This window comes from Zootoca vivipara, chromosome 15 (assembly GCF_965207765.1).
Source record: "Zootoca vivipara chromosome 15, rZooViv2.hap1.1, whole genome shotgun sequence".
Lineage (NCBI taxonomy): Eukaryota > Metazoa > Chordata > Lepidosauria > Squamata > Lacertidae > Zootoca > Zootoca vivipara.
The window spans coordinates 609,421-623,188 of NC_142598.1; the positions used below are offsets into that span (position 1 = coordinate 609,421).

The 13,768-nt window shown below is 47.5% G+C and overlaps 1 protein-coding gene across 2 annotated transcripts in view; it reads left to right on the forward strand.

The window, feature by feature from the left end:
- Positions 1-991: 991 nt before the first annotated feature.
- The window catches only part of LOC118075383 (leucine-rich repeat neuronal protein 1-like), a 40,994-nt gene continuing 28,217 nt past the window's right edge, over positions 992-13,768 (forward strand). Inside the window, exon 1 of one of the 2 annotated variants that reach the window (XM_035097327.3) lies at positions 992-1,126. The gene's annotated coding sequence lies outside the window, so the exon portion shown is untranslated. The remainder of the gene's footprint in view (positions 1,127-13,768) is intronic. The other variant, XM_088658673.1, reaches the window with a different exon arrangement.

The window sequence follows — 13,768 nt, forward strand, 5'->3', positions numbered from 1 at the left end:
GGACCCGTCTGGAACGGATTAATCCACTTTCCATTACTTTCAATGGGAAAGTTCGCTTCAGTTTATGAACGCTTCAGTTTAAGTACTCCGCGGACTGTCTGGAACAGATTAATCCACTTTCCATTACTTTCAATGGGAAAGTTCACTTCAGTTTATGAACACTTCAGTTTATGAACAGACTTCCAGAACCAATTGTGTTCATAAACCGAGGTACCACTGTATTACAGACTGGGAAGGCACTGAGGAATAGTAGCTTGCCTAAGGTCACACAGTACATTCAAAGCACTATCATCATACCCCTTTGACAGTCTCGGGGAATCCTGGGAACTGTAGCTTCTTAAGGGTGCTGGGAACTGTAGTTCTGGAAGTTCAGCACCCTTAACCACACTGCTCAGGATTTCCCATGGCTATTAAAGTGGCTGAACTTGGGATTTCTGGCTCACACTTGGGCAGGTGAACTTGGAAGGAAGTTCCCCTGGGTTCAGTGATGCTTACTCCAAAGTGGGTGCGCATAGGACTGCAGCCTTTGCTTCCAAGCTGCACAAGTTCTAGCTAGCAGAAGGGATTGCGTCAGCCCCTTCTATGCCTACCCCTACTAAGCCCCTAGCCCCGATTTCTTAGGAAATTTCCCCCTCCCCATTCTGCTCCCCAAGACTTAACAGACGCGTGTCCAGTCCATAGAGAGAGCCCGGGTGTCCTGGTCTTGCGTGTTCCTCAGCTCAGCCTGAAGGGAGAAGATACCTCGCCAACGTATTATTCACCAGCCCAGCTTTGCCCCCCTTTCCAGAAAAGGCGGCGGCGGCGGCGGAGATTGAAGTCAGTCTAACACCATCCCAACATCTTCCCCCCTGCCTCTCCTCCATACATCATGACATCATTTCTGTCCCCTGCCCACCCCACGGAGTAGTGATCTCCACCTGGGCGGTCCCTCGCCTCCCCATTGGCTAGGAAGCTATGTCCGTCATTCCCCGAAGTGGGCGGCCCCCACGCTGCTCTCCTTACAACGCCCCCCCCCCCGCTTTGAAATCTGGGACTTCGGAGCGTGACAGCTGGAAGCAGGAGTTGGGTACCTACTGACCCCAGCAAAAGAAGCCGGACCCCAGCTGTGCCATAAGCAAGGCAGCGGGTGAGTGAGCCTGGGTATCCCAGTCCACTGTCGAAGGATGCGGTTGCTGCGGGAGACGGGATGCAGGAGGTGGAAGGGGAGGAGTGGGGAAGCAGCTAGGCGGAAAGTTTCCCGGCTTCATCTCGTCCTCTGTACTGACCTAATTCCTCAGCTCCCCTTCCTCAATCCCAGCACCATTCTTCCAGCCCATCTGGGCACCCCCGCTTCTTCTTTTTAACCCATCCATTTGGGTACAATCCAACGATCTGCACTATTCCCCCATCCTGCTTCCTGCTCCAGGGACAAAAACCTCAGGGATTTCCTGGTGCCCAGCCCACCTTCCCTAACATCCCACTCCCCACCTATGATGGAGAATATAAGCAAGCCAGGAGTTCTGCCTGGCTTTTGCAGACCACCTTTCCCAGCCCTCTAAAGTCAAATCCAGTCCCAGCAATCATTGATTCTGGCACAAAAGGAAAAATGCTATGCTTGTGGTATTTGGAGTGATTTTTAAAGCTGCCCTTCTTTTGTCACCATGGTGCATGCTACATCTAGGACTGGGCAACAAAAAGAGAGAGAAACATCTCCTTGGATCATTCCTGGAGTGTTCCCATCCTAAATTGCATAGGCAGGTGAGGTGGGGCTGGAAGCCAGGCTTAAGGAAGGTTGGTGAGGGAACCCTGGGACTCAACTAACTGGGGGCACAGACTTCCATCTCCATGCACTTTCAATGCAGCCAAGCAGGCTGTGCCATTTTTAAGGGTTAGTTTGACTCCCCATGCCTGCCTCCAACCAGCCAGTAGCCATCAACACATTGCTTCCTAGTTTTGTTCCAAGTGCTTTGGAATTAACTGAACAGCCCCAATATGCACTGGAGTGCATGGTGTGCCAGCTGGCAGCAGGTTTAGCTCTACTGTGTTACTTCACTGTGCTGTCACTTATGTTTTGATTCAAGGAATGGTGAGGTTGAAGTGCTCTTGCTCTGTTCCCAACCTTAAAAGCCTCTAAAATGGCAGCAAAGAAGGAAATCTCTTTGAGGGTGACCACAGGAAAGGGGAGCATAGCTCAGAGAGAAAGCACCTGCCCAGGTTCAGTCCCCAGAGACTTCTTGCCTGAAACTGTAGGAGATGCTGCTAGTCAGTGTAGGCAATACTGAGCTAGAGGAGCCAACAGTCTGACTCCACTGCTCACTGCAGCTCTTGAGAGTCTGGATGGAGACTCTGAAGCAGTACAGAAACTCTTAAGTGGAGGACAAAGTTTCACTGGGAGAAGCCACCCTCTTCCATGGGACTCTTTGGTCCTGCATTGGATGAGAGCAGGTCCCATGTCTTCTAGACAGAAGCAGAAGTCTTGGAGACACTGGGCAGATGGGAACCACGCATTCATCTGCGCCTTCTCTGCTTTTCAGTGTCATCCTGTAATCACCCTGCACAGGTTGCGAAGGAATAGAAAAACAAATTCCACATGGGGAAGATGCAGCTCAGAGTATGAAGGGCAAAGGCTGTCCTTTGCTAAAGGCCAGCCCTTCCCCAGAGATGACCTTCTGGGATGTGGGGGGCGGGGAGGAATCTCATCAGAAACAAGGAGAGAAACTAGCCATGCTTTCCCTTGAGCAGACAAGAACTGCAGCCTCACTGGTTAAACAAAACAGAGGCAAGAGAGAAAGAGAAGTTAGAAGAGCTCTTTGTAGCCCCCAGCTGGGGTGGGTTCTTCTGGGCAGTCTTCCTTTGACCCCTGTTTAGGATTCCGTGGATATGGTCATTCAATAATTGTCCACTGATTCATTCATATCCCCCCCCCCCCGTGTCCCCATTTCCTCTTCTTAATGCAAAAATTTATGAATTATTATTTTTTGCCTGGATGCCCTCGCCTAGGCTAATTTTGGAGATTTTGTTCATGTCCCATTAGAAAAGAAGTTCAGCACATAACAGATAAATTAGAAATATTCCCAGCTGAGAAGGGGGCTTCAAATCAAAGAGCAAAGAAGAAAAGTTTTTGCATTGGGATGAGGAATGCTTCTGTGAAGAAATTACTACCGGTAGCTCTGTGAGATGTACACTGTAATGGGCCCAGGACTCCCTGAGGCCACCTAGGGGTCAACAAGAGGGAATAGGCTTATATACCAAATCAAATGCGAGAACAAAACAACAACTTTCCTGCCACCAAAAAATCAGTCCCAGTTGCTGGAGGCGCATTGGATACACATTCACCCAGAAAGGTTTAGGATAAAATTATCTCTGCTTGATGCAGTGGCAAATCTCTCAAGGTGCCCTCAAAGGCCATAGTTCTCCCTGCACAAAGTAGCAATTGAGTCCCTTGATCAGCTGCCGACACTGCTTGCTGGCTGGACTGTATGGTTTCAATCTGTTCATAATAATACTTGTTATTTGCTTTTCCTATCCATGGACTCAAGAGAAGCAAACAGTTTTTTTAAACAAACAAACAACAACTAAATATCACAGTAAAAACTACGCCGAAAATAAAATACTTTTTTTAAAAGCCAACTGGCACTAAAAAACCAACCTGAAAAAAAGCCTTTAATATATGGCAATATGTAGTTACTTGTGTTCTGCATATACAAAGCAAAGTGCAGGTAAATGTTTGAGATGCTTATAGATAGTGCCCTGGCCATGGGAGGATTAAAGAGCCTTTGGATTATGCTTCTTGGGGGAGGCTAGGAGAGCCTGCTTACACTCTTCCTTGCACAACTGCCTTGCAAAGTAGGCCTGTTGCATTTGCAAACTACCCAGAAATTGCTGCCATCAAACCCCTTAATTCAGCTAATCAGAGCATAGGTCATGTTTGCCAGGTAAGCAGGTAACCAACTTCTTTCCAGAAGTTGAAGATCTGGCAGACGCCATGGTTATTGCTGGTGGAGATTGCCAGTGAGGTTTTCTCAATCTCCCTGTGCTTATTATTTCAGTAGTACATTCCTCACCTGCTCATGCTAAATGGAGGGGGGAGGGGGAGCAAGACAGGAGGGCTTTTATCCACACTTGGCTCATGCTGGAGTGAGTCAGTGGCCAGAGCCAAAGTCACTGGCCTTTCAGACTTTGCTCAGTTCAAAATATGGCCCTTGGGGCATACAGGAAGGATGCCATCTTCTGCTCCTAGGGAAGGGAGCTCCCCCCCCAAAAAAGGCCCTGCTATGCACAATCTGTGAATTCACTTATAGAATTATAAAATCATAGCACTGTGGAGTTAGAAGGGACTCCAAGGGTCATCTAGTCCAACCCTTTACACCCATGAGAGATGATCATCCAACCTCTGCTGAAAAACCTCCAAAGAAGGAGAGTCCACGACCTCCCAAGGTTCCACTGTCAAACAGCTGTTACTGTCAGAAAGTTCTTCCTGATGTTTAGTCGGAATCTCCTTTCTTGTAACTTCAATTCATTTGTTCAAGTCCTACCCTCCGGAGCAGGAGAAATCAAGTTTCCTCCATCTTCCATGTGACAGCCCTTGAGGTATTTGAAGGTGGCTATCATCTCCTCTCAGTCTCCTCTTTGCAGAACAGAGCAGGACTATGATTTCCCTTGATATGGACACTAGACTTCTGCTGATGCAGCCTAGAATAGCATTAGGGTTTTTTGCTGCTGCATCACCCAGCTGAGTCATGCTAAGCTTGTGATCCACTAAGACCCCTAGATCCTTTTCATACATACCACTGGCAATCCCTCATTTTATATTTGTGCAGCTGCCTGAGTGTAGAAACTTACATTTATCCCTATTGAATTTCATTCTGTTAGTTTGGACCCATTTAGTTCTCCAATTTGTTAGAGTCACTTCAAATCCCAATTCTCTCTTCTGTGGCATTAATTTATATGAGGAGGAGACCTTTCCGCATCCTTAAAATAATGGCATCTGACTCTAAACATGATTCATTTCGGAGACAAATGAGTCTTAGCTAAATCCATCACAAAGGAGTACAGGATTTCAACCGATGCCTTGATACTGACGCCTGACAATGGCTTTCAAAGTGAACCATTCACAGGGTTGTGTTATCGCCCCAACTTTGTTTATTATTTTCATTGTCATGATCCTATACTTTGTCAAAGGGAAACTCCCCACCCAGGTAGAAATCATATATCAAACAGATGGAAAGCTCTTCAATCTGAGTAGACTGAAAGCAAAGAGTAAGGTTACCACAACTTCTGTCATAGAGCTTCAGTATGCTGGTGACAATGTACCGTAGTGTGTGCACACTCAGAGGATGACCTCCAAACCATCCTAAATATCTTTGTAAAGGTAAAAGGACCCCTGACCATTAGGTCCAGTCGTGACCGACTCTGGGGTTGCGGCGGTCATCTCACATTATTGGCCGAGGGAGCCGGCGTACAGCTTCCAGGTCATGTGGCCAGCATGACAAAGCCGCTTCTGGTGAACCAGAGCAGCACACGGAAACACCGTTTACCTTCCCACTGTAGCGGTTCCTATTTATCTACTTGCACTTTGATGTGCTTTCGAACTGCTAGGTTGGCAGGAGCTGGGACCGAGCAACGGGAGCTCACCCCATCGCAGGGATTCAAACCGCCGACCTTCTGCTTGGCGTCCCTAAAATATCTTTGTAGAAGCATACAAAAAGCTTGGCCTATCACTCAACATCCAAAAAACCAAAGTGCTGCACCAACAAGCACAAAACAACCCCTCTGCAGCGCCACGTATCCAACTCAATGGAGTAATGTTGGAAAATGTTGATTACTTCTCCTACCTAGGCATTTACCTTTCCGCAAGGGCTGACATTGATGCTGAAATCCAGCATTGCCTAAGCTCTGCGAGTGCAGCTTTTTCCTGATTGAAGTGCAGAGTGTTTGAGGACCAGGAAATTTGCAGGGAAACCAAAATGCTTGTTTACAAAGCTATTGTACTACCAAGCTTACTGTATGCTTCTGAAACATGGACCACTTATAAATGCCATCTCCAACTCCTTGAAAGATTCCATCAGTGGTGTCCCCCAAAAATTTACATATCACTTGGGAAGTCAGGCGAACCAATGCCAGTGTACTGGAAGAAGCAAAGATCACCAGTGTCAAAGCAATGATTCTTCAACATCAACTTTGTTGGACTGGTCATGTTGTGAGGATGCCTGACGATCGCCTTCCAAAGCAACTACTCTATTCTGAACTTTGAAATGGAAAGCGTAATGTTGGTGGTAAACAAAAGAGGTTCAAATACTCTCTCAAGGCAAATCTTTAAAATGTAGTATAAACACTGACAACTGGGAAACACTGGCCTGCGAGCGCTCCAGTTGGAGAACAGCCTTTACCAAAGGTGTCATGGGCTTTGAAGACACTCGATCTCAGGACGCAAGGGAGAAATGTGTTAAGAGGAAGGCACGCTTGGCAAATCCACACCGTGATCAGCTCTTGCCTGGAAACCAATGTCCCCACTGTGGAGGGATGTGTGGATCCAGAATTGGCCTCCACAGTCACTTGTGGACTCACTGTTAAGACCGTGTTCATGGAAGACAATCTTACTTGGCTATGAGGGATCGCCAGAGAAGAAGAACTGGTGCTGGTGCTTGACCCCGTGAACTGGCTTTGGAAGTTCCTCCCAAGGGAAGGCCACTTTGCCACCTCTATAGAGAGCTTTCACTGCAAAGATAAAGCCTTTCCTTTGTGGGTTATTCAGTTGCAAGCTGTTTTAATTGTTTCATTTGATGCTTTTAGATTGCTTCAGCCTTGGCTACTTTTAATTTTTGCACATCTTCTGTGTTGTTTTGATTGGCTGTTGTCAGCTGTCTTAAAGTATTTTTGAGGAAAAGTGGGATTTTAAAATTTGCTTTACATGGATATATGGCTCAGAATTAAAGGGAATGAAATGCAGCATCCACATGTTGAGGTGTATTCTTATTTACTGTTACTTCACTTACAAATATTCTGGGAATTGCATATTCTTGTCATCTGTAGCGGAACCTCCAGAAATCTTCATTCACCAGGGCATGCCCATATTTTCTGATGCTTGTCTCTGCAAAATAATCGTCTCTATTTTTGCCTTTTACAATTTGTGCTAGTGTGAGATGCTAGAGTCATACAGGTGGACTTCTGATAAAAGAAAGGAGTTGTCTTCTCTATCTGGGGAGGGTCATAGTAGACAGACCCTCTCTGACCCTCAGCCTCGTTTTATGCAGCACTCCAAGGAGGAGTGGTACACAGAGAGGGGTGGGGTACTACAACAGGAGAAAGCGCTTCATGGAACTGTAGAGTGGGAAGGGACCCCCAAGGGTCATCTAGTCCAACCCCCTGCAATGCAGGCATCCTGCCCACAGCCAGCCCTGGGTGAGCTCAAGTCACCATCCTTCTGGTTACCAGCCAGACTACATGCAAACCCCACTTGTTCATGGGCAAAGCCAGGGGGCACCTGCTCCGCCCCCGCCCCCCAAATCAAGTAAATAAATGAAAATGCTTAACTAACTGACTGATTGTGTGGCAGATAACTCAGTTCATCCCATAAAGCAGTGATGGCAAACCTATGACATGTGTGTCAGCACTGACACGCATAGCCATTTTCGGTGACATGTGGCCGCATGCTGAGACCTCACTTCCGGCCGGCGGTGGAATGCCGCAGGTGACGCATCTCTGGGGGCCTTGTGGACTTCTGGCGAGGCACGTTGGCGGTCGGCACAGAGCCGCGGAGCTCCTGAAAGTGACCAGCGCTGCAGGAGCTGCCGGATGGGCTCCCAAGCCACCGAAACCGCCACCGCCCAGACACTGGGGGCCACCAGTGAAACAACCGGGGAGCTGCCAGACCCCACCCCCACCCTGCAAACCTGATGGATGGCCTCGAGGCACTCCGGAGGCCGGAGGAGGAAAAAGGAAGCCCCGGCCCCACTGCCGCTGCCCCCACAAAAAGGAGGGAGAAAAGAAGGAAAAACAAGGCAAAGGAGAACAGGGGTCCGCTCACTCCGTTGTCGTCCCCGTCGCCCCCGCCTCAAGGGAGAGGAGGGGGCCCTTGGAGGAGGGAGAAGAACCCCAACCCCAACCGCCACCTTGCCGCCATCCCGGGAAGAGAGAAGAGACACCCAAGTAAGCTGAAACCCCTTCCCTGTTGCCCCGCTGCCACGCAAGTATAGCCAAGTGAGGGGAGAGGTGGGCTGAAGAGGGCCATGAGGAGGCACAGGCCCAACCGGAGCCCACCTCCCCAGCGGCAGACCTGTTGGAGGAAGGCCTGAGCCCAGAGTCCCACTGGGAAAGACCTCTGGGTTTTGCCTTATTTTTTCCCCTTTTTAAATTTTTTTAAAAAAATAAAATAAAAAAACTTTTATAATTCTTTTCCCTCTTCCTTTTCCTTTTTTTAAAGGGGAAACAATTATACATTTTTGTTATTCAAACTATAAATATTGCGAAATTGTGGTTTTTTCTTGAAGTGACACACCACCCGAGTTATGCTCGTTTTTTGGGTGAATTTTGACACAAAAGGCTCAAAAGGTTGCCCATCACTGCCATAAAGCCTCCCCACCCCCAAAAAACAAAGCCTGGCTACCTTGCTTTTGTCCCTGACTCTGCCCAGACTGCCTGAGGCTGGCACTTAACCAGCAGTGTCTGGTTTCCATGGGGACTTTTAGGGGAGAAGTCAGGAGGCCAACAGTAGGGGGAGCCAGAGGCAAGGACCATTAATTCTCCTTCCTCTCCCATCCTCTGCTCCCTGATGCCTACAATGGCAGCCATGAGACTATGGTGGTGGGAGCTGATAGCCAGGGCCTCCCTTGGGCTGGTTGCAGGCAAGAAGGCAACAGGTTGGCTCAGAAGAATCAAGGCTGAGGCTGGTGGGACTGTGGTGCCCCATTTGTCCTCATGGACAGCACTTAACTTCCTGTTCTCTGGTAGCGCAGAAGAATTATATGACCAGATGGAATTTCCTGGGTTCCTCCTCTTGGTGGGGTGAGGTGGGTTGAGGGACAGACATAGCCAGCCCAAGGTTCCTTGCCACCTTTGGGGCAGCGGCAGATTCAGCGCAGTGGGGGTGGTTCTCTTGCACAGGGCGCTGAGCCAAATTGAGAAGATGCATTTGGGAGTGGCAGGTTTTGGTCTCGCACGTAGTCCGACCCTGCTTAGGGCTTATGCTGCTTGCTACCTGTTGACCCTTGACTATGGCATTCAGGCTCCATTTGTGCTGGTTGACTTAACGGGCTAAACTTGCAGGGCTTTATACAGCTCTCTGGGGTGGGGCTCTTAAAGTAGTCCTGAAGGATAGTTCCTCCCCCACTTTCTGCACAGCCTAAATCCTAAGAACACAAAAAACTCAATGGTCAATACAGTCAGATAATGTAAAATCACACTCTGTCAGCATCCAAAAGCCTTCTGAAATAAATAAAAAGTCTTCACCAGTTTCCATTAAACCTACTAAATTCGCATTTGTGTCTCTGCCCACATACCCATAGCTTTCTGCAAAATGTTGCTTGCCCCTTTTCCTCGGGTTTCCCCAATTCTAGGGATTTACTGAATCCTGGACTTTTGTTTTTTGCTGTGGAGGAAACAAAAATGAACTGAAAATGGGCAGGGTGTTGGTGTGTGGAAGCTTCGTTAAATGAATGGCTTCCACTGATATGGGGGTTATTTTTCTACTCCAGATCTGGAATTCTTCCTCTGCAGCAATGACCTTACTGTTTAATCTTATAAATTTCTCCTGACAGCTGTTCTCCCTCTGGATTAGCATCAGGGTAACAACTATCAAAATAACAGAACCCTCATTTGGGCAATGAAACCTCAGGACTGTGATATGTTTAAACAGGAACACACCGACAATTTCCACTTGCCAGTTAGGCTGGCCTTTTTCTCAAGAGGGGACAAAACACACATGCCGTTGTCATTATCATCACTTTTCATGTACATATGCTCATTTATTTAAAGAAATTTACTAATTGCCCTGCATTTTATTTGGGCTTAAAGCAACAACTAGATAGCACCTTCTCATTAAATCATGAGCTGCATTATTTTATATTACAGTGGTACCTCGGTTTAAGTACTCAATTGGTTCTGGGGAGCCATTTGCTCCGCGAAAAGTACTTAAACCGAGTGTCTCTTCCACGCGTGTGCGAAGCGTCGATAGAGCGCTTCTGCGCATGCGCATGGCATGCAGATCACTTCTGCGCATGCACGCGCCGTGGAACCCGGAAGTAAACACTTCCAGGTCCGCAGAGTACTTAAACCGAAAGTATTCAAACCAAAGCGTTCTCAAACCGAGGTATGACTGTATACAAGAAACCGCATACCCAGTGTTGCTTGAGAATTATAAGAACAAAAAAAAAATCAATGCAGAGTTAAAATCATTGCAATTTTGAAAGGTTCACCCCACCATCTTGTTTAATGGCATCCAATAGTATACAAATTTGGACAAAAACATGCTCCTTGATCTGAGGAACCGTCATGCAAGATTTGGTTACAATATCTTAAATATCCAAATACATGGTGAACAGAAAAACAACTTTAAAAAATATTTTGTAGACATATTACAAACCCTGCCTCTGTCCTCAAGGACTTAAGGAAGATCACCCAAAAACATTCAAAATGTCTAGCAAATGCCCATCACACAAGTGAAACATCCACATAAAAAGGAAACATATTTAGTGTACAAAGACACATTTTGAACTACACAATATTGAGACAAAATATGCAAACTCTTGATTCCAAACCCAGCCAGCTGTACAATTTTAAAAAGCTAAAGTACCACATATGAAAATGAATGAAATAAAGAGATCTGAAACTCTGAAACTTCTACATTACACCTTAGAACAAGCCCTTTAACTTGTGCAAGGTCCGGGGGGCAGGGCCATAGCTAGAGGGTGGTGAAGTAGACCCCCACCAGGGGCACAGGTGATGGGGGGGCACAAAATCGGCTAAAAATATGTCCATAAATATAAATATTGATTATTGCCTCATAAGAAATGGTTTTAAATAGAGGGTGAATTGAATGGGTGGAAGGGGGGGTTGAAGGATTGGAGGTAAGAAGAGCTAATTTGTCCATGGCTAGGGGGTGCAATCTGGACGGTTCTGCCAGGGGCACAAGATCACCCGGCTCCGGCTGTGGGGGGGGGGGGACAGTGGCAAGGGAAACTAACTACAGGTTTGGTTTGCACATAAAGCTAAGCCATGGTTTGTTTTGCCAAAGTGTGACTTGTTTAAATGTCTGAAACCATTTCAGCAAACTAACCATGGCACGTTTTTCAGCACAAATTATGATGTGAAACTATGGTTTGTTGTTGGCTTACAAACTATGTCTTTTTCTTTGAACTAAGGGTTGGCATTATGCCTGGAGCCAACAGCCTTGCTTGACTACAGTTTGTTTGATCACCCCCATCCCAGTTGCTCACCAGACTATAGAGGCATGAGGGGAAAACAAGCCAAGCTTCGCAGAAACACACCATGGCTGGTTTGCTCTTCTGTGAGGTGACTCATGGTTTGTTGAACAAATTCTGCTTAAAACAAACCATAGCTTTGTTTTGTCTGTCTGTCTTGTTATATCATGCTATATCATGGCAACATAAAAGTTAAACCACAGAAGACATCTGAAGGCAGCCCTGTTTTGTGTCATGTTAAATATTTTATTATGTTTATATATATGTTGGAAGCCCCCCAAGTGCTGGGGAAACCCAGTTAAATGGGTGGAGTATAAATATTATTATTATTATTATTATTATTATTATTATTATTATTAAATAGGGCGTCACTATGAGAAATGTTGGAGAGTATGGCAGCAGCCTAACTATTTTGGGTTCTTGAGGGAGAGATGTACAGTGCATTTGTTTGTTTTAGAAAAAACAAAAACAAAACAGTGGGGGGAGGCAGATCCCCAAGGGGCTTACAATCTAAAAATAAACACAAGGGAAAAACAGATGAAAGATTCCCCCCCCCCTCTCTCTCTGGCTTAGTTCAGTCAGATATTGGTTCTAGGGGCTTGTTCAAGTGGCTTAATGTAACATTATGATTATGTTGTTTTATCGTATAAAAAGTGACCAGGTCCAAAGGAAGGCAATGCTCCTGCACCTTGGATGAGAGAATGTTGGCAGGTTTTGTTCCCCCCCCTCCCCTTTGTGATGAGCAGCTGCACCTGCCAAAATCCCTGCTTTCGTAGATCCGTTTGACAAGGAGCCTGGTTCTTCTCTGCATCTAGTTACCTGCCAGCACAGCCGCTGCAAACACATGCAAATAACCACAATGCACGATCATCAATGGGGAGTCACAAGTGCGCCCCCCCCAGCCATAACTATGGGAGGCCCTGCGCCAACACACTCCAAACCCAAGTACCTCCTGGCATCATGCGCTGTGCATGTGAGTGTGTACAAAGAGGGTCAGTTCAAGTTCGGGATTGGTGGGTGTGGGGATCAATTATTCAAGAGGCCCAATTAATATTCATAAGCCTCCGGCACCAAACTGTCAAAGACAAGGAGGGGAAACGAGAGCATGCGCCAATATGCTGTGTTTGTGTGTTGCAGGGGAGAGGGAGAGAGCAGTCCCATCCCAATGCTTGCAACCCAATACTCCCAGTATTAATAATTTGTCCATTAAGCTGGGGTCTCAACCTTGGCCCAAGAAATGACCCTAATTAAGAGTAAGAAACGCTATATTTGTGCATGTTCTGTCCCACAGACCCAAATGTAGACCTGGGTCAGTGGATCGCTGGGGCCCCGAAGGAACCAGTTGCAGGGATTCCAAAGAAGGCTGAACAATGTGCCCAGGGATCAGTTCTAAAGCTTTGCTATAGAGAGCCTTACAGTGATCCACTTGGGCAGGATTTGTGAAATATACTCGGAGTCGAGAGTGAATTTCATGCTCTTTATTCAGCTCATATTCATCAAGGAGAAGAAGAGAAGACGAATGGCTCTTTTCCCAAAACCATCTGCTTATATACATTATTTACACAATGGGCCTTGCGTGATTGGCTACTTCAGGGCTACACCTGTGGGCCAATTATATTGTGGATTGACTTCTGCCTGCAGCCTGATTGGCTGCTCCTACAGGCCAATCAGGTAGCGGATTCACTTCTGCCAGCCGCCTGATTGGCTGCTCCAGCAGGCCAATCAGGTTGCGGATTCACTTCCACCTGGAGTTGGATTGGGTAGCTCCCGCTGATTCTGAATCCTATTGTTCTAGGATTCAGCTCAGTACATAACACCCCTCCCCTCTAAGTTCCAGTCCTGCCCGGGAAGTTGCATTCGTAGTCCCCAAGGTCTGCTGGCCGCCTCCGTGTGCGTTGTGGCCTGGGGTGTTCCTTGGTCAGGGGTTCTGGTTCTGGCTCGTGTTCCGAGGCTGCTGGCTGTGCCGGGGCTGTCTGGTCTGGCGCCACTGAACCACTAGGTTGTGACTCTGGTTCCGGTGTCCTTCCAGCCTCAGGGCGCCCCTCTCTGCCTACTGCTTCTGCTTCCCCTGCCCACCCCTCTCGCTCTACAGGCCTCACTGCCCTGCTGTCCCCTTGGGACCCCTCTGTCCCGCTCTCCTCCCGGGTTCCTCCTGGGAATCGTCGCCGTAGCTGGTCGCAGTGGCGGCGCCAACATTGCCCCCCTTCCGTTAGTACCTCGTACGACACGGGACCGGTCACCTTGGTGACTGTGGCAGGTACCCATGCTGGGCCTGCCCCAAAATTCTTTGCATACACTGGGTCCTGGGCCACAAATGTCCGGGGGTTCCTGCCATTCCCCACCACTACCTCATCCTGAGCTCTGTCGGGGTG